We start from the raw sequence: 23904 nt of genomic DNA, 5'->3' as shown, positions 1-23904 counted from the left end.
ACAGTGTGGTTCAGACACGTAGAAGAAACTATCCCTGTTCCACAGAACCTTACACTCGTGTTGGCAGATGGACATTGAGGACAAGGACTGCTTTAGTGAAACATGGATATTTTTCCTGTAAAGTCTAGATGACAGAACAGTCAGAGGAGTGGGTCCAGGATCAGATTGGACTATTTACTTCTGTTAGCTGTGAATCTCTTTTGTGTTCAAGGACAAAGGAAATAAGATCAATTCTTTTCATAGTCTACATATAAAAAATCATCCAAAATATCCAGGGCAGAATCAAGGCTTCAGTGGTAAAACATATATGTGATGTTGACAGAAGGACTTCCATGGGAATTTTTAAGCACTCTGTCATATACTTTTTAAAAATCTCTATTCTCAAGCCAGTCTGATGACTCCTGCGGAGGACTTGGGGTTTTTCCCTGGATCATGTTTTCCATGCCCAGGGCCGGTTGGGAGCGGGGAAGCCGCAGAGACAAAGTTCACAACTCCTGGTGGGAGGAAGTTCTAGTCATTTTATAAAACCTAATGGCTGGATCTAGGGCCCATGATTGCATGGCCCTCGGATAGGAACTGCAATTACTGGACTAAAGTAAGTTGGAAGGGAATATAAATGTATGGATGTAACCAAAGGGTCCCGTACTTTATTCATGAAAGTCTTTACAGACATTGGATGCATGAGGTCAGAGAGAGCAGAAATGTGTCATTTTCCATGACATTGTCCTACTGGGAGGTGTCTTACAGGAAGATTATAAAAACATAGAAATGACGGCAAAAAATGCCCAAATGGGCCATCCAGTCTTCTCAACAAGCTTATGGTAGTATCTGCCATGCCATACAGGTCAATCCCATACTTAGTGTCCCAGACCTTAAAGTCAGGGCCTTGTTGGTTATTGTCTGAATCCAAATCCCCATTAGTCTTACTGTTGAAGCAGAGAGCAATTTGGAGTTGCATCAAAAGTATCAGGCTTATTGGTTAAGGATAATAACCACCGCACCAGCAAGTAACCCCCATGCACACTTTCTTCGTTTCCTTTAAGACTTGGCCGTAGAACCAGTCCTGTGCTTTTTTTCCTTATGTCTGCATATCAGTATCCAGACCATGGAAGTTGAGGCCCTCAGTTGTTGTCTGAATCCAATTCCTCTTTTACCTCTATCATCTAAGCAGGGAACAAGATTACCTAAGGGTGCTGAAGAGTGTATTTCTGGTTGGAGTCAACTTGAGCACTTCCAGACTGGGAGGTCTACCTGAAGAGTTGCTCTTGAAAGAATTTGCCAAAAAAGATTCATCTGAAGTTGTTTCAGGATTAATTTCCACTTTCCTGCTGTGTACGGGTCTGCATCCAGATCGCAGGTACCACTGAGGGGAACTACCCAGGTAGGGTCCAGTGTAAGATTACCTATTGCCAGCGAGTGCAGATTTACCAGTTACTGTATTTGACTTATTGAAGTGCACTCTTCCAAAGCATGCCTGCTGTGGATTTTCAGCTGCAATCAAGTTAACCAGTAAAAGGATTTATTTTTTGAACAACACCAAAATGACATTTTTTTATTTTTTATACCAAAAATAAGAAGGTTGATAGAGGGAAAACTGCACAATACAGTAATACCTATATTCGTACACCCTTAAAAATCCATGAGACTCCAGCACTGAATATTCTGATATCGATTCCCGGGATTTTTAAGGGTGTACGAATATAGGTATTACTGTATTGTTCAGTTTTCCCTCTATCAACCTTCTTTTTTTTGGTATGTTAAATTGAGGGGTGTAGCCATTAATTTTTATAGATTTTTTATTTTTTGCCATCCTTAAAGGGACTTGGCTAGAAGACTTCCAGACAGCCTAAGTGCCCTGAAATATTTCCACACTGTCAGGAAAAGCCTCCAGAACATGGCACAAGCACTTCCAAGTGAGCCCCTGCAAAAGACTGAATAGGGGTTACATAAAATAGGGATAAAAATCCTTGAGCAGTTGAAAATAAAGGCTCAGGATGCCAGATCCCAGATGGAAATCCAAAGAAGCTGAAAGAAACTGCTGAGTTAAAAAAATAAAGGTCTGGATCTGAAGAAGAGCCATGTTAGGGCAGCTCAGGCTCTAAGATTCCCGAACTTCAAAGAGTTTTCCATATTCTCCACTTTCATCTTCAGCACTAAATCTATCCCTAATTTGTTCTTAATTCACAGAGGAAATTCCTTCAACCCCTACATGGACTGATTGAAAATTAGATAATCCTCCTTGTGTTCGTTCAATGTTTGGTTGCTTCATTGTGGATAGGGAGACATCTAATGCCTTTTGGATGCGCATAATGATGTGGCTCGGCACATCCAAGATAATTTTCTTAGAGGCCTCTAAGACCCCGAGAAAGTCAGGAATGTCAGAAAGGGTTACTTGGCAGCTTCAGAGTTACTTCCTCCATCAACATCTATGGCCGCATTCAGATTTTTGGAGGAGTCACTTCCCAACTGCTCTCACTCACAGGAGGCACTCTCTAAAGAAGGGGACTGGTCTGCAGGGCTGGAGCATCCTATTAGGTGAACTAGGCTTGGACCTAGGGCGTCAGCCATGTGGGTCCACGAGCAGCAGCAAAGAGGAGTGGAGATTTGGCAGGCCGTGAGTAGCACCCAAACTGCTCATGGCCAACAAAACCACACACAATGTGGTAGAAGTTGGGGCCGAGACTGGGGTGGGGGCAGCGTGACCTGGCGGGGGGAGGGGCAGGCGCAAGGCTGAAAGTTTGCCTAGGGCGCCTAATCCCCTCGCAACAGCCCTGCATCAGAGACATCAAAGAGCCAGTGGAAGACTTTAGAGAAATCATAGCCTCCAACACTGCTCTGGTGCCTGGAAATGACTTGACCTCTGCCGATGTGCATCTCATAGCAATGACATGCATCCATGGGGCTCAACAACATTGGACTCTGGGCCAACTCTGCCAGATAAACCCACCTGTGGCATATATGTTTAGGCATGCCAAAAGAGAAGAAGAAAACTTATTGCTGGTCCACAAAACACAGCAGGTAGCGCCTCAACCTAGGTAAGCACAATCAAATTAAACATACTGGCAAAGCGCTGAACAGAGCTTTATATTCCATTGTCACGATGGGATTATCAGCAAACCTTTTGAAGTTTTGTACCCATGAATATCTGTTCATGGTTTACAACTGAAAATGACTCCAGATGATCCAAATATCCTTTTTCAGCATGAGAAATTTGTTTTGGCCTGAATCTACAGAAGGTTGACCATTTACAAGATTCAATAATTTACCCAAATTGAGAACTAGTGGCCTTATTCAATAGAAGTTGTTTTTTTAATTCCATAGGCACCCGGGGTGCATAGAATGAGAGTATCTGATGCTGCTTTTGGACTCTCGTGCCATTCTCTGTGGGTTCAAAAAAACAGAATTGTGTTTGAGCAGATGGTGTAGTTGATCTGGCAGAGAGGCAAGAGCTGCATCTCTCTTGTGCCGGAGAAGGAAAACAGCAGCACACACTTCATTACCTTCTGCGACCCTTCTGACTGCACCCCATTTTCCTGTTGCATGAAAGATGCCTTACACAAACCCTCATCCTGGGAATAACCAGGGTCTCGCTCGAGGGTGTCTTCAAACAAAACAACTTTGATTTGCCATTCTGGTGTGTTCAGCTGTCAGAGTTAAAATTCTTAGAAATTACTGATTTCTCAGGGTTCACGGGTTTCATGCAGCATTAGTAGCAGCTGCAGCAGCAACAGCAGTAACAAGGCACATTTCCTCCAATAATCTTTATCTCAGAATAGCATAACTTCTTTTCTCTTATTTCCCTCTAGCATAAGGATTAGAGAATTAAGAACATAAGAACATGCCATACTGGGTCAGAGCAAGGGTCCATCAAGCCCAGCATCCTGTTTCCAACAGTGGCCAATCCAGGCCATAAGAAACTGACAAGTACCCAAACACTAAGAAGATCCCATGCTACTGATGCTAGTAATAGCAGTAATAGCAGTCCTTCCTCTTCAGCAGCATGTTAATCAGAACTCACCATCCTCAAGCATCTTTTTCCCTGGCCATGGAATAGATTCCAAACATCTTGCTAGTCTTTGCTTCCTCTCAAGGGCTTGATGGCTCTGCGTAGGAGTTTGATGGTGAAATCCTGGCGCTATGGCTTCGCTGGAACTAGATAAGAGACTGCGAGGAAAGGAAGTGATTTCCGCCACCCTGGCTCCATTCCAGTTTCTAGTCCAACTCCACCAAAAGACACATTCCTGCTCTGAGCACCACATGATATTGACCCAAGGAGATTCCCCCTCATGGTTCTCCATCATAACACTCCCTTAAATAGGTATATTTTTCCAGGGGCGGCCAACTCTGGTCCTCAAGAGCCACAAACAAGCCAGGTTTTCAGGTTACCCACAGGGAATATGCGAGAGATAGATTTGCATATAATGGAGGCAGTGCATGCAAATCTGTCTCATGCATATTCCCTGTGGGTAGCCTGAAAACCTGGCCTGTTTGTGGCTCTTGAGGACCAGAGTTGGCCACCTCTGTACTATCCCCTTAATAAACTTCTGCAATCCTGATACATCACAATAGTCCCAAATATAGAGATTATGCGATATCCCTTAATATCTCTAAGAGAGCAAATTCTAAGGACAAGGCCCTGTTTCAGAACCCCCATCACACACAGGATAGGAAAATGTCCTTTATGTACAAGGCCCTAAGAGTCCTTTTGTTTACTGTGTAAATGTTTAAGAAAAGGACTCAGAACTTTATTAATTTAACAACTCTTTTTTTTAAAGCTAATTTATGTACTTAAAAACACATCGAAACTACAGTAGAATATTTTTGCCGTACACTGAACTCCTTTACTTAATGTACAGAATGAAGCAGACATTGTGTTGTGCATTTGGGGCACCTCTCCTTCTTCAGGTGACACAGCAGGGCTTCGGGATTCAGCTTCATTCTTCCACTCAGAAACAAACTTTGGTGTCTCTGTAACTAAACTACAAGTTGCAAGCAGCAATAAAATGGCACCATCCGCTGGACCTTTTCAAAACTGCAATTACAAGTAAAAGCAGACATTTCTTTGCTGCAGAAGAAGAAGAAGTTCTACCTAGAAATAAAGGAACCTGCTTTCTAGGATGCGCGTCTGCCGTCCACACACATGAATGGATCTGGAAAAAAAAAAAAAACACCCCTTTTAGAGTCCTGGTGTCCACACAATGGGCCTGATACACTAAAGGGTTTATCCCTTTTTATATCTATGGGGAAAATGCCTAGTGCATAGGCAACTACAAAGGACTCCATTGTTTTCCAAAGCACACACAACAGTGTTTTGTTGTGTCATACAGAAGATGGATTTATTTTAACAGACAAATCCCCCAAACTGTTTATTAGACTGGGAATGTATTCTTTTAAACCAGTGGCTATAATTTTTCAGGATCCGTGGAAATTTACTCCTGTGCGTAATCTTTTGTGCACATCCAAATTTTGCAGAGCGGAGGCCACGGCGGGAGCAGCTCTGTTCTGACTGGTGCGTTATCACAGTCTAGCTGTGGGAGAAGCAGGTACCCCTGGAGTGTGGGGGAGACCTGGTGATTGAAAGGCGCTCCTCCTCACCTGGTTCAGAAAGGAGAAGGCTTCTGCTTGCTCTGGTAGCTCCTCCTCAGAGTAAGGAATAAACGTTTGCATGGTTAAATACCTGAGAACTTGAGGGCCATCAGGGGGAACTGGTGCACCCACTCTCATTTATGCTACTCTTTTCACAGGACTATAGAAAGCCTCTCTGCCAACCAGAGACGTGCAAAAACGTTTACCTCAACAGCAAGAAAGTGCAAAAAATGGAGCATCTGCCACTACTTGTAAATATTTGCTAAAAAGAAAAATTCTTTGCTTCACTTTCATACATGCTGGACTTTTCAGAACAAAAATGAATAAATGAGGAAGAGCTCCATGGTACTACAGTACATCTTAGTCTGCATATTTATATACTCCTCTAAGATTAGCCAGCTTTTCGCTCCGGATGAAGTCCCTCTGTATGGAGAATGAATACAGAATGATTATCACGGGTGTGGAGATCTTGTCACTTTCTCATGCTCAGAAGCCTCACCCAACTGTGTTGCACTGCAGACTTTGCCCCCGCCCCTGTTTTTAGGATCTTATTAATCCTAGTACAATTGTGAGCTAACAAACTGATTTAACACTCCTGATAAAGTGAGTTAGAGGAATGCGGTGGCAAATCATGGTTTATCAGCCAGGTTTTTCATTTCTACAATCCTTTTCTGCTTATCCTTTTCAGCCACAACTTATTTTAGTCCACTGGCAAATCGAGGCCCTCAATTCTACCCATTTTCTGTACTTTTCAAAAAGCATTAGTAAATGTGTAGCTGTACTGAGCATAGTAATAAGCATGCCTGGAGAGGTCATACCTAGAATAATCTCATCTTGATAGCAGGACAAGAACTACTCAGGATTTCCATTCTTAGCCAAAAGACTATTAACAAATTCAGGTAAAAAGTGCATTTCCATGGTTCTTTTCTTTTTTTTTTTTCAACTTGCAATGAGAAGAAGTTGCAAAAAGAGCCATAGCAAGGCTAGGCATTTGGAAAAAACATCAGCTGACGATTTTCCTGCCCATGCTGTACACCGCCTCAGTTTCCTAGCATGTATCAGAGCAACGGATTACAGCCATGAAGGAATCTTTCTTGCAGTAAGGATACCGGGGGTGGGGGGAGAGAAGGTAGGTAAAGGGAAAAGGAAGCAGGGTAGAAGGGAAGGGAAAGAATGAGAAAGAAATGGAGGGGGATAGGGAAAGTTAGCAGGAGGTCCAGAATAATTACGAGTTTTGCTATTGTGGGAAGGACTAATTTTTTTAAAATTAGTTTTAGCAGGGATCAAAACTTCAGCATCCCCGTATGACATGTCTTCTTAAATTACTGTGAAGTCAGCGTACCAAACTATCACTTCCAGGCATCCTGATTTACCAGGACATCAAGGTTTAACGTCTCAAGCACTTAAACACACACAAGAACAGCGAAAGGAAAAAAAAAAAAGAAAGATTATTTTTAAATTGCCAGCTGGGGGCGTGGCTGCAACGTCCCCATCCCGATGCGGGCGCGTCCCAGAAGAAAAATGCTCTGCCATAAATAATTAATAACGACCTCAGGGCAGTGGCTCCCTAACCAGTGAATTGGAAAAGACATGTATGTGGCTTCCAACCCGAAGCCTCCTCAGGGACAATGAACCAGGAAAACCAAGCGTGCAAAACTAGTCAGCTGTGTTCGTAACATCATCTGAAAAGCCACTGCTGTATCAAATGCTCATGCATGTTGGGGATGGGGCACGGTTTTATTTGGTGGCAGTCCATAATTTTGTTATTCTTGCAGAAGAGGTCCAAAATGAGAAAAGCATGGGACAGGGCATTTGCTTGGTGTTGCAAAGGGCTCAGGCAGCCTTCCTCCTCTGACATGCACTGCCTGCTCTTTGGCTTGGTAATGCTAAATCCGGATGCTTGATTTTCCATGGAGGAAGCTGATAGTCGTGAGGCAGAACCAGACTGCATGGCCCGAGAGCTGTGTAGAACAAAAGATATCCTTCTCTACCCTCCAAGAATGCCCACCCCTAGGATTCCACCAAATTTTGTATATAAGAAAAAAAAAAAGTTGGTGTGAACAATTGTGGTAGCTTTATTTCACTGTGCTTGACTCACTTCAACTGGGCTTGTTTGCCAAGGCTATGAAGAAAGGATCTAATTTGTTACTGGGCTGCACTGAGCTACTGATACCGAGAAGCGCAATGTTAATAGCGGCTGGTTTAGGACTCCCTGTAGAATTTGTATGCAATTAATGTTATTCTCTTCTCAACAGCAACTCAGTGATTTGCAAAACACGCCATATGTTTGTCAGTTTGCCAATGAATCAAGATGTTTTGCAGCCTTCAGAGTCTAAATAATTAATGGCAACGTCTAAAATCCTAACCCAAGGTTCAGGGGCAGGCAGCAGAACCCCAGCGCTTCCTAGGGATGCTCGGCATCATCAAGACCGTACATTTTCATGTGATAAATTGGGCCACTTTTAATGACTTTGCTTCCACCCTTCCTGAAATGTAAATGGCTACTTTATATGTGGAGATTCAGAGTGACACATCCACCGCTTGCCCTAGAGTTTGGAGCAAAGCCCCCCACTAAATGTTACAGCCTACAAATACTGCTTCCTGGGGGTTTATTTGCTATTGGCAGTGGCACACGGTTAAGGGTTGTCAAATATTTTCTTTTTTAATTTTCACCCGATGACTCATTATTCACCTTAAAAAAAACTATTAACGAGCAAGTAACGCAACCATGTTAAGCAAATATAACAAATCAATGGGTCTTAAAGGATTTATTCATAAGCGATTGCAGCTGATTTGGGTGAGACATATTTTATTCTCGTTAAAAAGAGGTTACTGAGAAAACTGTTGATCTAGAATATAAAGTGTTTCCCTTCATTCAGGGCCAGCTTGCTCCCTCTGTAGCTCATGCTTTCCAGTCTCAGTTGTGTAAAAAGCACTTACAAGTATAGGGAAACCTCCCATCCTGGAGGACCAGAAGCGGGCCAGGTTTTCGGAATATCCCTAATGAATATGCCCAAGACGGATTTGCATACAGTCGGGGCACTGTGCATGCAAATCTATCTCATGCATATTCATCAGTGATATCATGAAAACCCAATGTGTCTGTGACCTTGCAAGATGGAAGATTCCCCCCCCTCCCCCCACACACACTTTTCTCCCATCCTCCGACCTAGGGATTAATTTTCAGTAATTGCACACAGAATAAGGCAATTTTTAAAGAAAAGCTACCTGTGTCTGTTGAGTTTGAAGCTCTGTACATAAACATCCACATGTACATTTAGGAGAAGTAAAATGGGGGGTGTAAAGATAGACAGCATGATGCTAAATTGACCTATGTATGCACCTTTGAAGATGTAAAGTATGTGAATACATGTAAGGGAGGAGGTAATTTTATAACAGCCTTCATTAGAAGGGACGGCAAATATGCACATCAATTTGCTTTTGAAAATTATCCCACCAGAACTATTCGCACACAATTACACCTGTGTATAAGTCCAAACTCCTCCCTAACTCAGCCCTAGGAATGCCTACACTCACTTATGTGCGTACAGACCGTGTGCATGTCAGTTTGCCTGATTGATAAGGACCCACAGAATAAACAGTTGTTTCTTAAACATATAAGTGCATTTTAATGTTAAATTTAAACCGCTTAGCAATTTTCTACCAAATAGATAAGACTAAATTAAACAAATAGTTTTGTACTAATATGTTACCATACTATGATGGCACATGTTTAATTTATAATCTATACCACTCATATTTTTCTTTATCGTGCCTCTATGTAAACCGTTGTGATGGTTATCTAACTTGACGATGGTATAGAAGAGTTTTTAAATTAAATTAAATTATTTTACCCACAGAAATGCCTTTGAAAATTACCCTCCCTATATACATTGCCAATGAAACATGTCCTGGAAAGCCTCTTTTTTGTGTAGTAAAGTTTGTGTGGATTATGAAAATACGTGCATACTTTTCAGGGGCCTGAAAATCCACTTACCCACATATGGCTGATTTAGGTGGGTTAACTATTTTTATTCGCATGACAGGCGACATAGGGGTCTTTATGCTAAAGCAGGGAAGTGTTAAATTTAAGCATTAATGGAAGCATTAACTAATGCAGACATTCAACGTGCGTTAAAGCACTGCTAATGCGCTTGCTTTAGCATTACCACACTTGCATTAACATTAATGCAAAACCTATGCTAATGAGCTAATGAGCTGCAAAATGACACTAAACCCCTCAATATCCATTAGCACAGTAAAAAAAACATGCACGTTAAGCTTTGCAAATTTAAATGCAGTTGCGTTAACACCAAAAACTTAACTATACCTCCAAAAGTGTGGAAAGACACAATTCGCTGCAGGTGACTACACCCTGCCTGGTGGTACTCTTACAGAAATCAGGACAGGTACAAAAGTTGCATGGGGGTGAGGCAGAATGGCTTCCAGAGTGGACTGCTGCTCCTACACAAGAGAAATCTTGCAAGGTAGTCTAGGCAGCAACAGCAACAGACAGGAAGAATGGCAGCTCGGGGGGGCTGAAGATAAGCTGGAACTGCTGTGGGGAGAAATGCTTAGTGCAAAGGTCCCTGAGTCTTTGAAAACTTACTCCTTAACGGCCAGCCCCTTTTCATGAATTTGGAGTGCACCATCGATACACTGTACATCCTTTCTTCATCGACTGCATTCGCTGTCTAAATCAATGTATTTCAGCTTTGATCAATTCAGGGTCGACTGATTTAATTTCTGCTTGTCTAATACGAACAGATTCACATAATACAAGATGGCTGACTTGATAACACAGCAGGCCAATTCCTGAAGTAATAGTCAGCGAGGGACTGAATTCCTTCCAACACAGAATTTTCGCAGATGGCAGAGTAATAAGCCTCCTAACAAAAACAGCACTTCTGAATTACAAGCTCAGCTGAAACTAACTTTGTGGGCCAATGTACTAAGCCATGTTAAAATTGGCTGTTAACGCTGGTCAATATGAGCATTAGTGCCTTGCTTGATGTACTAAAAGACTTATAGAGGATAATTTTCAAAACTGCTCACACATGCCCTTTTATATAGGTATGCGCAAAGTTGCTAGAATATTTTATAACCTGCGTGGAAAGCATACGTGCAGGTTATAAAATACAAGTACATATGCTGGCACAAATGCTCACGTTTGTAAAAACCATGGGCCACACAAGTTCGGATTTATTCTGGCAATTGCTGATTTATCCGGCTGAGTAGTGGCTCATAGGCAGATATCTCCGAAAAGCTCTATTTAGATGGACAAGTAATGCTTTTCAGACTTATCTGACTATGCAGGCCTACTGCTTTTTAGCCGGATAAATCGGAATTTAATCGGATAAGTGCCACAACTTATCCGAATAAGTTCAAATGTGTCCGTTTTAAGTAGCATCAGGCCTATAGGAAAGCCACTACTTAGCTGAATCATTTGGAAATTAGCCGGATAAGTGTCTGCAAATCATATACCTGCATATTTGTACTTCCAATTTTAAAAGAACACTGCATCATATTTAATCTCGTTAATTTGATGCTTTTATCCCCCATAAGTCAGCTTTTCCAAGCCTAAATCAGAGTATTTTATAACATGCAGCAATGAAATAACCATTTTTCCTAATTAGTCTACCAGGTTGCCCAGTCCATCTGCAGCTCGTGAAGACCCTCCTGGCTTTTCAGCCTGAAGTCTCTCCATTGCACCCGGAATCTCTACCCAGTCAGTTTTCCACCTTAACAATGATTACGTTCACTTACACCAGATATTAAGCAACAGTAAATATACACAAGTAAAAGACGTATGCACATCAGTTTGACAGGTTTTAAAACAGCAACTTATTTGCATAAAAGTTAGCTCCTCCCCAGAATGCCCTGGCATGCCACGTTCTTATATGTGCAAAGTTATGGACCCCAATTTACACATGGAAGTTGTAGTTTTGAAAATAGCATGTATTTGCATATGTGCTATTTTATTTGCACAAGTGTTAATTTTTACGCTCGCAACATTTGAAGATTTATCTGTAAGCTTTTTTCCCATAAACATAGAATGGGAGAAAAGCCTTAGTAAATCAAGGTCTAAGGGGGGGGGGGGGGTCATTTATCAAACCATGTTATTTTATTATTTTACTGTGGGAGGGGCAAAATATTATGAGGGGGCATTCCTGTGATATTTGTCCCTTCCACGGTAAAATAGCAGAAAAAAACTGCAATTAGAACATAAGAACATAAGAAATTGCCATGCTGGGTCAGACCAAGAGTCCATCAAGCCCAGCATCCTGTTTCCAACAGAGGCCAAAACCAGGCCACAAGAACCTGACAATTACCCAAATACTAAGAAGAACCCATGCTACTGATGCAATTAATAGCAGTGGCTATTCCCTAAGTAAACTTGATTAATAGCTGTTAATGGACTTCTCCACCAAGAACTTATCCAAACCTTTTTTGAACCCAGCTACACTAACTGCACTAACCACACCCTCTGGCAACAAATTCCAGAGCTTTATTGTGCGTTGAGTGAAAAAGAATTTTCTCCGATTAGTCTTAAATGTGCTACTTGCTAACTTCATGGAATGCCCCCTAGTCCTTCTATTATTCGAAAGTGTAAATAACCGATTCACATCTACTCGTTCAAGACCTCTCATGATCTTAAAGACCCCCATGTTCACTAGCCTATCCTCAGAAATTGAAGAAGATGCCTTGGCTAAAACTTGCAGTGAAAATAATGGAAAGGGTTAGTGACCTTTATTCACAAGGTGTGGAATGCATATTGTTAGTGTCACAGCCGTGCAGGCCAGTCAAAGATAATCCTGTGGCTGGAACAACATAGGACACATGAACTGGGCAGTGCAAAGTCTTCTGCTTAACCGGCCACCTCCCCCTTGGGTTGATCTGGCAGGTTCTGGTGACCAGCAAGACCTCTTTAGTAGTGCCCTTGGAGCACGGGTATAAGCAGAGATGAGGCAAGCCGAGGTCAGGGCAGGCAGCAAATGAAACAGCGCTGAAGATCAGGCTGGGTCAGGAATGAGAAGTCAGTCCAAGGTGGAGGAACGGCACGGCAGGCAGGAACAAGGGCAAACAAGTAGACAGGAGAATAAGTACAAAACAAAGGCAGGGCAAAACTGAAACAGGATGTAAGGCAAGTCAGGGACCAGACAGGCAAGACACTAGGGGGGACAAAAACAGGAACAAGGCAAAACAGGGGCAGGACAAGCAAAACACCAAGGCCAGGACAGGGATAGGGCCCGGCTGGCCCAGGGTAGGACCTAGGCAGGGCGAAACAGAAACAGAATACAGGGTAAGATATGAACTAGAACAGACAAGACAGAAAACAGGCAAGAGGGCACTGGGAGGTCACACAGGAGATAGGGACACAAATGGACAGGAGGACCACAAGGAAACAGGGCTAGCAATCAAGCAGAAGGGCCGTATCAGTCAGGAGGGCCACACAGCAACCAACTTGGATTTGTTGGGTGTACAGTAGACATTCATTACCTCTTTTTTTAAACCTATCGAAATGAGGCCCTGCAGCAATAACATACGCAGAACTGTGCCACTGCAGAGAAGAAGATATATATTTTCAAATATGTGAACTTGTATCATAAGTTTCATATTCACAATTCATTCTCTACATCTACAGGCAGCAGTTATACACTTGATTTAGTTCTAAGGACCCTATTTTCTAGCTTATGTTAAAACACTTAGTAGGGAGACATCTACACTACACAGCATAAGAGAAAAGATTAATAACTTATAGCAATATTTATGTCTCTCATCTTCTTTCTTTTTCTCTCTGTCATATACTTGGCAGGCTATGATTACGTGTTTCCAACCAAGCAATGGATAAAGAATGACCATATTTTTTCTCTACTTCAGATCAGCACGAAGTAGTCATATAAGCAGCTATATCTGCCCTTTTAAAACTCAAACAGTTCCAAGTAAAATGTGGCTTTCATATTCAGAAGCTCTGGCAAGATGCTCACGTTGAGTTAGAGAAAATTCATTGCCCCCACAACCCGAATGGTGCATGTGCTAGTAACGAGTGCTTAAAAATCCCAAAGCAGAGGGCCATGGAAAGAGCAACAAGGCGACCAGTACACCTGGCAGGCCCTTTTCAATACACTTTGTCAACAAAAGGTCATATTTACCCCAGCTAACCCTTTGGTTGCGTTTAGTTATCCTGTCTTGGACGGGTGACATGCTAAGTTAAATTTCTTAAAAAAAGAAAAAAAACAAAGGCTTGCAGAGTGCTGGATCAAAGGACCTTTCATTTCCTGGAATGTACATTTTTGACACTGACAGTTCCTCCTCCTGGAAGCACCTTAGTGCTGGAAGGCAGGGCCCAGCTGGGAAGCTTCAGTGAATGCCTGGGAATCCTCGGTGGCCTTTTTATTCGCTCTTTGAACAAAGGACTTGGGAATTCATGCCAAATGAAACTGTTTTCTCCCCCACAGTGCTCTCCCCCCATGTATAAAGCCTCTGTTAGCAGGCCCACACAGAGCTGCTTAGCACAAGGGATTACCTCTACCTTTCCTCGCCAATGGTACGAGAGAAAGCTAATGTCTACACGTTCCAGGGAAGATGTAGAGAGGGAAATCGTTATACAACAAATACTAAAAAGGTCTCTCTTGAAATTATGAACAAGAATTTAAATGCTATTTGGGAATGGTGGTGCCTGTGGGGGGAGCTTTAGGGAAAATGACCCTGTGTTTTTCTCTACAATGAGCGGTTGCCAATTTATCTCATCTTTTATAGCACTCCACAAACCCAAGTACTATATATATATATAAGGCAATTCTTGCCCTACCCTTTAATAGCCATTTCAGCACAGAAACCTTGTTTAATCACAAGTTATTTCTAGCAACTGTGACACTTTTAGATTTCTGTAGGCTATGAAGGAACAAGCTGGTTTGGTTTAGGTTTGCACTCTTTCTTAAGCCAAAAAGAGAGATCAGGCTGACTCATATAATTCAACTTTCATTCAGTGTCATCTTCAGGGGACTTGAATCAGATCCGAGCCCTCTTGATCCACACGGTAGGCAACTGCTGACTCTGCTCTGAACTCCATTTGTTGCCCCTACCCATCAGCTTGGGACAATAAGACCTCCTGATTCATGAGATAGGAAGCTAATGTAAAGTGCTGCAAACAGCCCCTGCTGTGATTTTGGAGCCTAAGGTACAGAGAGATGAGTATGATTGCTTGCCGGGAAATAGATCACCAGCTATGGAAATACAGGGTGCCTGCAGCAGTACAGTGAAAGGCAGTAAATAAAAGGCTTATTTTTTTTAGTAAAACAGGTGTCACATTGTGTAGCTTTTCTCTTCTACGGTTATTCATGCAGAAGTTTCAGCAGGTTACTAATTAGAGAGAGGAAGAGAGCTGAACTGCATGCCTTCATTTTGGGATAGTCTATGTGGAAGTGAACAAGTGTAATTTTTTTCAAAAATCCAATTGTTAGGCTATGCTCAAGTCATAATGAGGGTAAATTTCAAAGAGAGGTGTCAGACAGCTAGATTTCCTGGAGTGAAAACTGTGCTGCATGAGGCAGGGTAGGCTAAGTAAAGTCACCTATATTTATTTAACCCTTCTAAATGCAGATGTTCCTTGGGGTGTGACTGGGTCCATAAACATTCCAGCATATAATTTGTCTTTAACACCTTAAGAAAGAGATGGTAGAGATATTTCATTTTAAGTTGACCCCCTTGTTCCAGGTTTCTAATTTTGCAGTTTTTATGGTTCAACAATAAATATCAGATGTCTCCTTTCTTCCATTTTGCTTTCTGGCCACTTGCTAAGTGTGCCCAGGATGCTTTACTTTTGTGACACAAATACACTATTTATGGGTCAAATCGATTACAAGTCAAGTTTGTTATGATTAGTTTTGATTTATATTGATTTGTTTTATGTATGTTTTTATCTTGTTCTTTGTATTTGATTATGCATGTTAATTTCATACCTTGCTCAGAATGGTGGATGAGCAAGTAAAAACTATTTTAAATAAATACACAGATCTTTTTCATGTTTATCCTTTAAATTTTAAATTTTGAAATATCAGATGAGCAAATACATTTTTTGAGTCACCAAACAAGGAGCAAAATTAAAACAGAGAAAAATATTGTATAAAAATAAACACAACAAAGAAGAACCATTGCATCCAAAGCTGCCAAAAAGAGAAATAGAAGTTCCTAGATTAAAAAAAAAGAAATAGCTAGAAATACCTTCCACATCTGTCATATTCAAAAGAATTTACTTTAATGTAACATATGTCAATTAATCCAGTTAATGTCACCCAAATATCCAATGTAGAAACAAAAAATCTGCATAAGAAACTTCAGAACCCTTCTAACTTTGACCAAGCACAAAGATTTTAAGTTGCTTAAAGGGTCATTTTACAAAGGTATCGCTCGTGAAAAGTCCCTTTTCGCGTGCAATATCTAAATTGGGGCGGAGTCCGCACCAGAAGGGGAGGAGTTGAGGCGGCCTCGGGGTGGTCTCCGCGACGACTTTGCTGATGGCGAAAGGTAAGACTCCTTATCGCCGCCAGTATCACGCCCAATAGCGCCACTTTTCACAGTGGCGCTATAGGTGCGAAAGCCGGCAACGATGGCACCACGGAGGTATGATCGCTGCCGGCTTTTGCAGGCCTGCCTCCCGTTACCGCCGGATTTTCTAAGTTCTGCTAACTTAGAAAATCCAGGCCTTAGTGTCATAAAAAATGACTGATTTTTATAAATTGTTGTACATTTTGTGGGACATCTTAATGTACCTATCCCTATCTCATCTTGCCTCATATGTAAAAATTTCCTCCTGACTTCATACTTGATATGTCAGGAAATTTGTTTGATCTGGTTTCCCAGGAATTGTTTATCCTTGCAATGAAAAACATTTGTAATACTAAATCCCTCCCAATTTGTAGAGTGAATTCTACTAATCATGGAACCCAAGGTGACTAGAGATGGAGAAAATCTAGAGATTGGAGCAATCCAATCATCCAGCACCAGATGAGGTTGTAATCTTAGGACGTGAGTAATGTGAGATTTTTTATCCTAACCATTTTTAAGCACAGAATTTGGTAAACTGGAAACCTTTATAATAAAGTAGCAAAGACTCTTTTATAATCCCTAATGATTCAATTAAGTCTTCATGGCTTAATTCCCAAGGTGATCAAGAGTCAGGTTTTAGGAAACTGATCATCTTCAAATTCCTAATTTTTAACAACTTTTGTGGATTTTCTTTTTTCCTCTTAATGAAATAATTATCTTTTATCAATAAATAAAAGACATCGCAGAAAGTCCCAGAATCATTCTTCAGATTACCAACTCGTAATTTCATTTTTTGCTCAATAGTTGCTTTTGTATAACCTTGACCTCAAGATTTCTCAGATTGAATAGCCACACATTTTCCTGTATCTTCAAAAAACAATCTGAATCATCATTTTTCACAATGTTTCAAGAGTTATTGCCACCAGTGAAATATGTTACACATAAACGTGTTCCAAGGATGGGCATTTCCTAACATCTCCAAGTTTACATTTACATCAGTTAATCCGTTAACTTCAAGACAAAACTCACTCGTTCACATCAGCAGGCAAAGGAGGAAGATGTCGCCTAACTCACTGCCAGTCTTCTCCTCCACTTCCTGCCACCAGCTCACCAAGTGAAGCAGGGAATTTAACTGCCAACAGGCACCCTCAGCATCCACAACCCAGCTCAGCTACCTGGTCTCCCACAGTGATTTCATGGGAACAGGGCTATTCCTTAGGAAGGGGCAGATTTTTCAGCCTTTTCCACACCCACAGAATCATGGGAGATCAGGGTCCCTGGTAAAGACTACATATAAATGGTTGCACTGCAATAGATCTGGAATCCCTAGAAGGCCCAGTACACACTGGTCAGCATGATGATAGAGGAACCACCTGAACAAGCAATCAGGCAGATCAAAAACTAAAGTGATTACATGGGCCTGTTCTAAATGGGAAGAACACATTTGCAGTTTCAGTAACGTGCAGACTAGGGCGCACCTGCTTAGTTGAAGACTTCTTGGTGAGACCCATATGAAGGAGAACTTTGCCGCAGCAACAAGAAGAGCCTTCACTTCTGCCTAGATCCGGGAAAACATCAAGTTTATGACAAGGACACAAGAAGAAGAAAAATGCATCATTACCTACCAACTCTGTATGTAAAATTCATGGACATGTTTTAATTATTGATAATATATTTAACTCATGATGTATTTGTGTCTTACTTCTCATAGGTTTTGCCAGATTTTTGAAAGTAGAATAAGACAAAACATCAAATTGTTTCACCCTTGATAGTGCTTTGTGTGTAAATATTTATCTAACCCTTGTACAAATACCTGTGATGTTCTTTGAACTGCTGCTGACTCCAAATATGCAATATTCACACAGCCCTTTCTATTTCTATTTAGTTTGTTCAATGCTATTATTTATAAACACAATGGGGCAGATTTTAAAAGCCCTGCGTGTGTAAATCCAGCCGGATTTACGCTCGCAGGGGACTTGCGCGCTGGCGCACCTATGTTGCATAGGCCGCCGGCACGCGCAAAGCCCTGGGACGCATGTAAGTCCCGGGGCTTTGCTTGGGGGGCGTATCGGGGACGGCGGGGCGTTCCGGGGCAGGGCCGTGGGCGTGGCTGAGGCCTCCGAACCAGTCCCCGGGCCTGGGAATGGCGCACTGGCAGCCCGCCGGCGCGCACAAGTTACGCCTGCCTCAGGCAGGCATAACTTTCTGAACAAAGGTGGAGGGGATTTAGTTAGGGCTGGGGGGTGGGTTAGGTAGGGGATGGGAGGGGAGGGGAAGGTGGGGGGGCAGAAAAAAAGTTCCCTCCGAGGTCGCTCCAATTTCGGAGCGGCCTCGGAGGGAACGGAGGCAGGCTGCTCAGCTCGGCGCGCGCAGATTGCACAATTGTGCACCCCCTGCGGGCGCTGACCCTGGATTTTATAACATGCGCGCGCAGCAGCACGCGCATGTTATAAAGTCGGGCGTAGATTTGTTCATGCCGGGTTGCGTGAACAAATCTACGCCCGTGCATAACTTTAAAAGTCTACCCCAATATTTTTTTTAAACATTTATAATTAATAATATAACATATATTATATACCAGAGATGTGATAACATAGTTCTACATCATGGTCATCCAAATTTATGGTCCCTTTTTATATCTCCTGGTCATTGATAACTGTGCATCTCTATCTTCTACACTTCCATGCCTGTAAGTGAACTTTCACGTCCTCACTGCACACTGTTTAAATTAGAGACCACTTTACCCTGAATTTTGGGTTGATTTGCGAAACTTGAAAAACATTGTAGTATGTGCACCTGAGGTTATTGGTAGTAAGGGGCTAATTGTCCAACAGTACAAGCAGAGCCAGTGCTTCCATTAGGCAAACCAGGCTGTTGCCTAGAGCACCAAAATCCTGCCAGTATGAGGCCCAAAGTGGTGCTGGGCCAGAGCCAGTACTGCCAAAGAAGAGAGTGCTGTTCTGGAGCTACTGCCAACGATAGGAGGAAGCTCTGTGTTCGAGATAAGTTGGGGGAGGGGGGTACATGACCAAAGGTTCACCTAGGATGCCAAATATTCTTGCATCAGCCCTGAATACAAGTAGCGACTCCCAGATATTTTCAGCAGCTGGGGGATCAGGAGTTGAAAGAAGAGGATAAGGCTCCTAGATTTTGAACAAGTATGAATAGCACCAAGCTGAACTGCTAAAGTTAGCAACATGAAGAAGTGGCAGAGGGAATTGATTGCTATGAGATTTCTGATAGCAGCACTGACGCTCTATTCATTTCCTTCTTGCTCTACCACAGGTTCAGGAGGCACCACATCCTGAGGACCAATACTATTCTTGGAATCACTGAGCCAGTTCCCTGTTGTCCTGTTTCACCCTTCGAAACTTTGTGCTATAAAATATAACTGGTGCTAACTTTTATTTTTCCTTTTTTTTTGCCCAGTGGTTCTAGCTTGAGCTGTCTTTACTCACTGCATGTCTTTAATCAGGTTTGGATTGAAGAGAATCCTTCAGTTCCCTACTACTACTTTTCTTGCTTCTACCGCTGCATTTCACCCTCCCTCACAAGATGATCAGACTCACCTAATGCAATAGGGGGATTAGCGTCTATTTAACCCACGCCAGACGCGGTCTATTACTCATTCACTCTGTATGCAAAAAAATAAATGTGCGTCTCAGACGCACATTTATCGCTCAGCTATTAACGCCTGCCTGGAGCAGGCGTTAATAGCTGCGCGCAGGTAAAAGAAGTACAGAAAAGCAGAAAAAACTGCTTTTCTGTACTTTTTTTAAGTAAAACATTAATTAATTAATTAATAACTTGGCAGACTGCCGAGTTATGAAGACTGATGCCAGTAAACTTGGCGTCAGCTTTCATAACCGGCCATCTGCCAGTAATGAAAATGGCCGCCAATAAACTCAGCGTCCGTTTTCATTACTGGCAGATGGCCGGTTATGAAAACCGATGCCGAGTTTACCGGTGTCGGTCTTCATAACTAGCAGCCGCGGCGGAGTCGCATTAGCAAGGAGGCGCTAAGGTCGCGTGACCCCCTAATTTAGATATTGCATGGCGCCCCCCCCCCCCCCTTGCGGGCACCATGCATGCGTTAGGAAAGTGGGCGCTGACTTTTCAGCGCCCACTTTCCGTGATTTATATTGCATTGGCCCCCAAGTGTGTTTTCAATCTCCCCCCTTTTATTCTTTATGCTACATAAACAGAGTAGTGCGCCATTGTGGATTATAAATGCCATGCATTATGTTTAATAGCTTCTGACACAACACTTACACTGGCATAAGAACATTTGTTAATGAAAACACTCCTGCAAATATCCAGAGCCAGATAACATTATTTTTGGAAATAGATTAAATCACAAAGGGAGCAAGTTTCACAAAGCTGCCTAATGGCAAAGCATGCACGTAGTTTACTCCCCTGACCCAGTTACGCTGTGCACATTCTACTCTGGAAGAAAGCAGACACCTGATATTTATTGTTGAACCATAAAAACTGCAAAATTAGAAACCTGAAACAAGGGGTCAACTTTAAATGAAATATCTCTACCATCTCATTCTTAAGGTGTTAGAAACAAATTATATGCTGGAATGTTTATGGATAGAAATTCCATGTGTCATGGGGAAGAGTATAAGAGGAAGGTTATATTACCACTCACATGGCCAGGATGAAGTAAAAGACCATGACATGCTAATAGAGATTAGACAGGTTAATAAAACTGGCAACACAATAAGAATGGGAGATTTCAATTCACTTTGCAAAAAATACGTTGTATCACAAATATTTGTTCTTTATATCATTGGTGCTATAGACTTTTTCATAGTAGCATTTCGACATAATTTATCTTTGAATCTGGGACCTTCATAACACCCACGATTTAAAAAGCTTAGACTTGTGTTTGCACCGCTACGGGTCCTTTTTAATCATTGGTCTACTAGTCCAATTTTGCAAAAAGATTTTTTTGGATTTTCAACATTTTTCTTAAAAATATCAAAGAATTGTACTTCCCTATAATCTTTGAAATCCAAAAAAATCTTTTTGCAAAATTGGACTAATGGAATGATTAAAAAGGACCTGTAGCGTTGCAAACACAAGTCTAAGCTTGTTAAACTGTGGGTGTTATGAAGGTCCCAGATTCATAGATAAATTGTGTCGAAATGCTACTATGAAAAAGTCTATAGCACCAATGATATAAAGAACAAATATTTGTGATACAGCGTATTTTTTGCATAGTTACTTAGGTCATTGTTCTGTGGACAAATAGACATATTTATTTTAGTTTTCAATTCACCCAATATTGATTGGATAAATGTTAGGGAAGTAAAGTTCTTAGATGCCATTAATGACTTCTTCATGGGGCAACTGGTCCTGGAACTGACAAGAGGGGGGTGCTAATTTAGATCTGGTTCTCAGTAGAATGCAGGACCTGGTACAAGGGATAAATCTGGTGCAGCTACTTGACAACAGTGAGCATAATGTAATCAAATTTGGAATAATTAGTGGAGGGAGAATATTAAGTAAAACTGCAGTAGCAGTTAACTTTAAAAGGGGGAAATTTTAATGAAATGAGGAAATTAGTTTGAAAAAAAGTAAAAGGAGAAGTTTTGAGGCTTATAGATTTGTAAGAGGTATAGAGATTGTTTATAAATATCATCTTGGAAATCCAGATAAAATGTATCCAATACATTAAAAAAAGGTCAAAAGAAGACCAAACAAATGCTAGCTTGGTTAAATGGTGTAGTGAAAGAGCTAAAGACAAAAGGCATAATTAAAAAAAAAAAAAAAAGGAAGATAGATGCAAATGAGGAGAAAAAGAAAACACATAACCACTGACCAGTTAGATGAAAAACAATAATAAGGAAGTCCAAGAGAAGAAACTTTCCACAGAGGCAAAAACTAATAATAAAGTAGATCAAATAAAAAGTAAAAAAAAAAAAAAGCAAGAATCTTCTGAGGGGAGTCATTTGGACCACTAGATAATAGTGTGTGTGTGTGTGGGGGGGGGGGGGGGGTAGGGAGATCTAAAATGAGTGCTTAGAGAAGTTAGGGAGTTAGGGCAATAGTAGAAAACCTAAATGAGTTCATTTTTTGGTCTTTACTAAGGAGAATGTTGGGAAGATACCCACACAAGAAATAATCCTTGAAGGTGATGATTTGGAAGGACTGAAGCAAATAACTGCAAAGCGGGAAGATGTAATAGAGCAACATGACAAATTAAAGATTGCTAAATCATCAGAACCAGATGGCAATCACCCCAGAGTTTTAAAAGAACTTAAATTTGAAATTGCAGACCTATTGTTAGAAATTGGTAGCCTATCAATAAAATCAGTCACTGTGCCTGAAGACTGAAGGATGGCCAATGTATTGCCAATTTTTAGAAAGGGCTCAAGGGGTGATCTAGGAAATTATAGGCTGGTGAGCCTGGCATTAGTGCCAAACAAAATAATAGAAGCCATTCTTAAGAACTGAATTATATGGCATATGGGTAGAAATGGCTTAATGGGGAAGAGTCAAATATGGATGTAACAAAGGGAAGGCTTGTCTTACCAAACTTTTGTAAAGGTCAAATAAACATGCAGATACATGCAAGCTATTTGATATCATTAAGGTATTTGGATTTTCAAAAGGCATTTGATACAGTCCCTCATGAAAGACTCTTCTGGACATTCAACAGTTTTGGGATAGGAGGCAATGTCCTACTGTTAACTGATTAATAGGAAACAGAGAGTTGGAATAAATGGTCAATTTTCCAAATGGAGAAAGGTAAATAGTGCCCCAGAGATCTGTGCTGTTATTGTTTCACACTTACTTTATTTAAATGACATAGTAATGACAGCTGATAAAGACTAAATGGTCCATCCAGTCTGCCCAGAAATGTGCTTAAAATGATCTGGAAAAGGGAGCAATGAGAATGGTGATAAATTTACTGATGACAGAAAATTATTCAAAGTTGTAAAAACAAGAGTGGACTATAAAGAACAGTAGGAAGGCCTTTTCCAAACTGGGGAACTGGGCACATAAGGGAAAATAATCCTAACTATGGGTATACAATTCTGAATTCTGTAGTAGGAGTCACCAGTCAGGAAAAGGATCTTGGAGTCATTGTAGACAATACATTGAAATCTTCAGTTCAGTGGTCGGTGGCGGTAAAAAAAAAATGTTAAGAATTATTCAGAAAGGATTATAAAATAAAATGGAGAATATTTTAATGTCCTTGTATCGATCCATAATGTGACCACCCCTTGACTATTGCATGCAGTTCTAGTCAAAGTGCAAAGAAAGTCAATAAAAATGATAAAAGGGATGAAACAGGTCCATTATGAAGAAAGGCTAAACATCTTAGTGTTCTTCAGCTTAGAGAAAAGATGATTGAGAGGGGAGTTAATAGAGGTTTGTAAAACCATGATTGAGGTAGAACAGGTATATATATGAAATGGTTATTTATGCTTTCAAATAGTACTAAGACCATGGGAATCTCCATGAAACTCTTAGGTAGAAGATTTAAAACAAATTGGAGAAAGCGATCCAAGAAAATACAGACTGGTGAGTTTGTCGTCACTGCAGGCAACATGGCATAAGCTATTCTGAAGAGCAAAGTTACTGGCCATGTGGATAGACACAGATTAATGAAGCAAAGCCAACATGGATTTAGTAAACAGAAGTCTTGTCTTAAAAATCTGTTAGAACTTTTGGAAGGGGTTACTAAACATGTGGGTATGGCTAGGTCGTTTGATACAGGATATCTGGATTTTCAGAAGGCGTTTGACAAAGTAC

The sequence above is a fragment of the Rhinatrema bivittatum genome, chromosome 2 (assembly GCF_901001135.1).
Source record: "Rhinatrema bivittatum chromosome 2, aRhiBiv1.1, whole genome shotgun sequence".
Classification (NCBI taxonomy): Eukaryota; Metazoa; Chordata; class Amphibia; order Gymnophiona; family Rhinatrematidae; genus Rhinatrema; species Rhinatrema bivittatum.
This window is presented reverse-complemented; position numbering follows the sequence as displayed.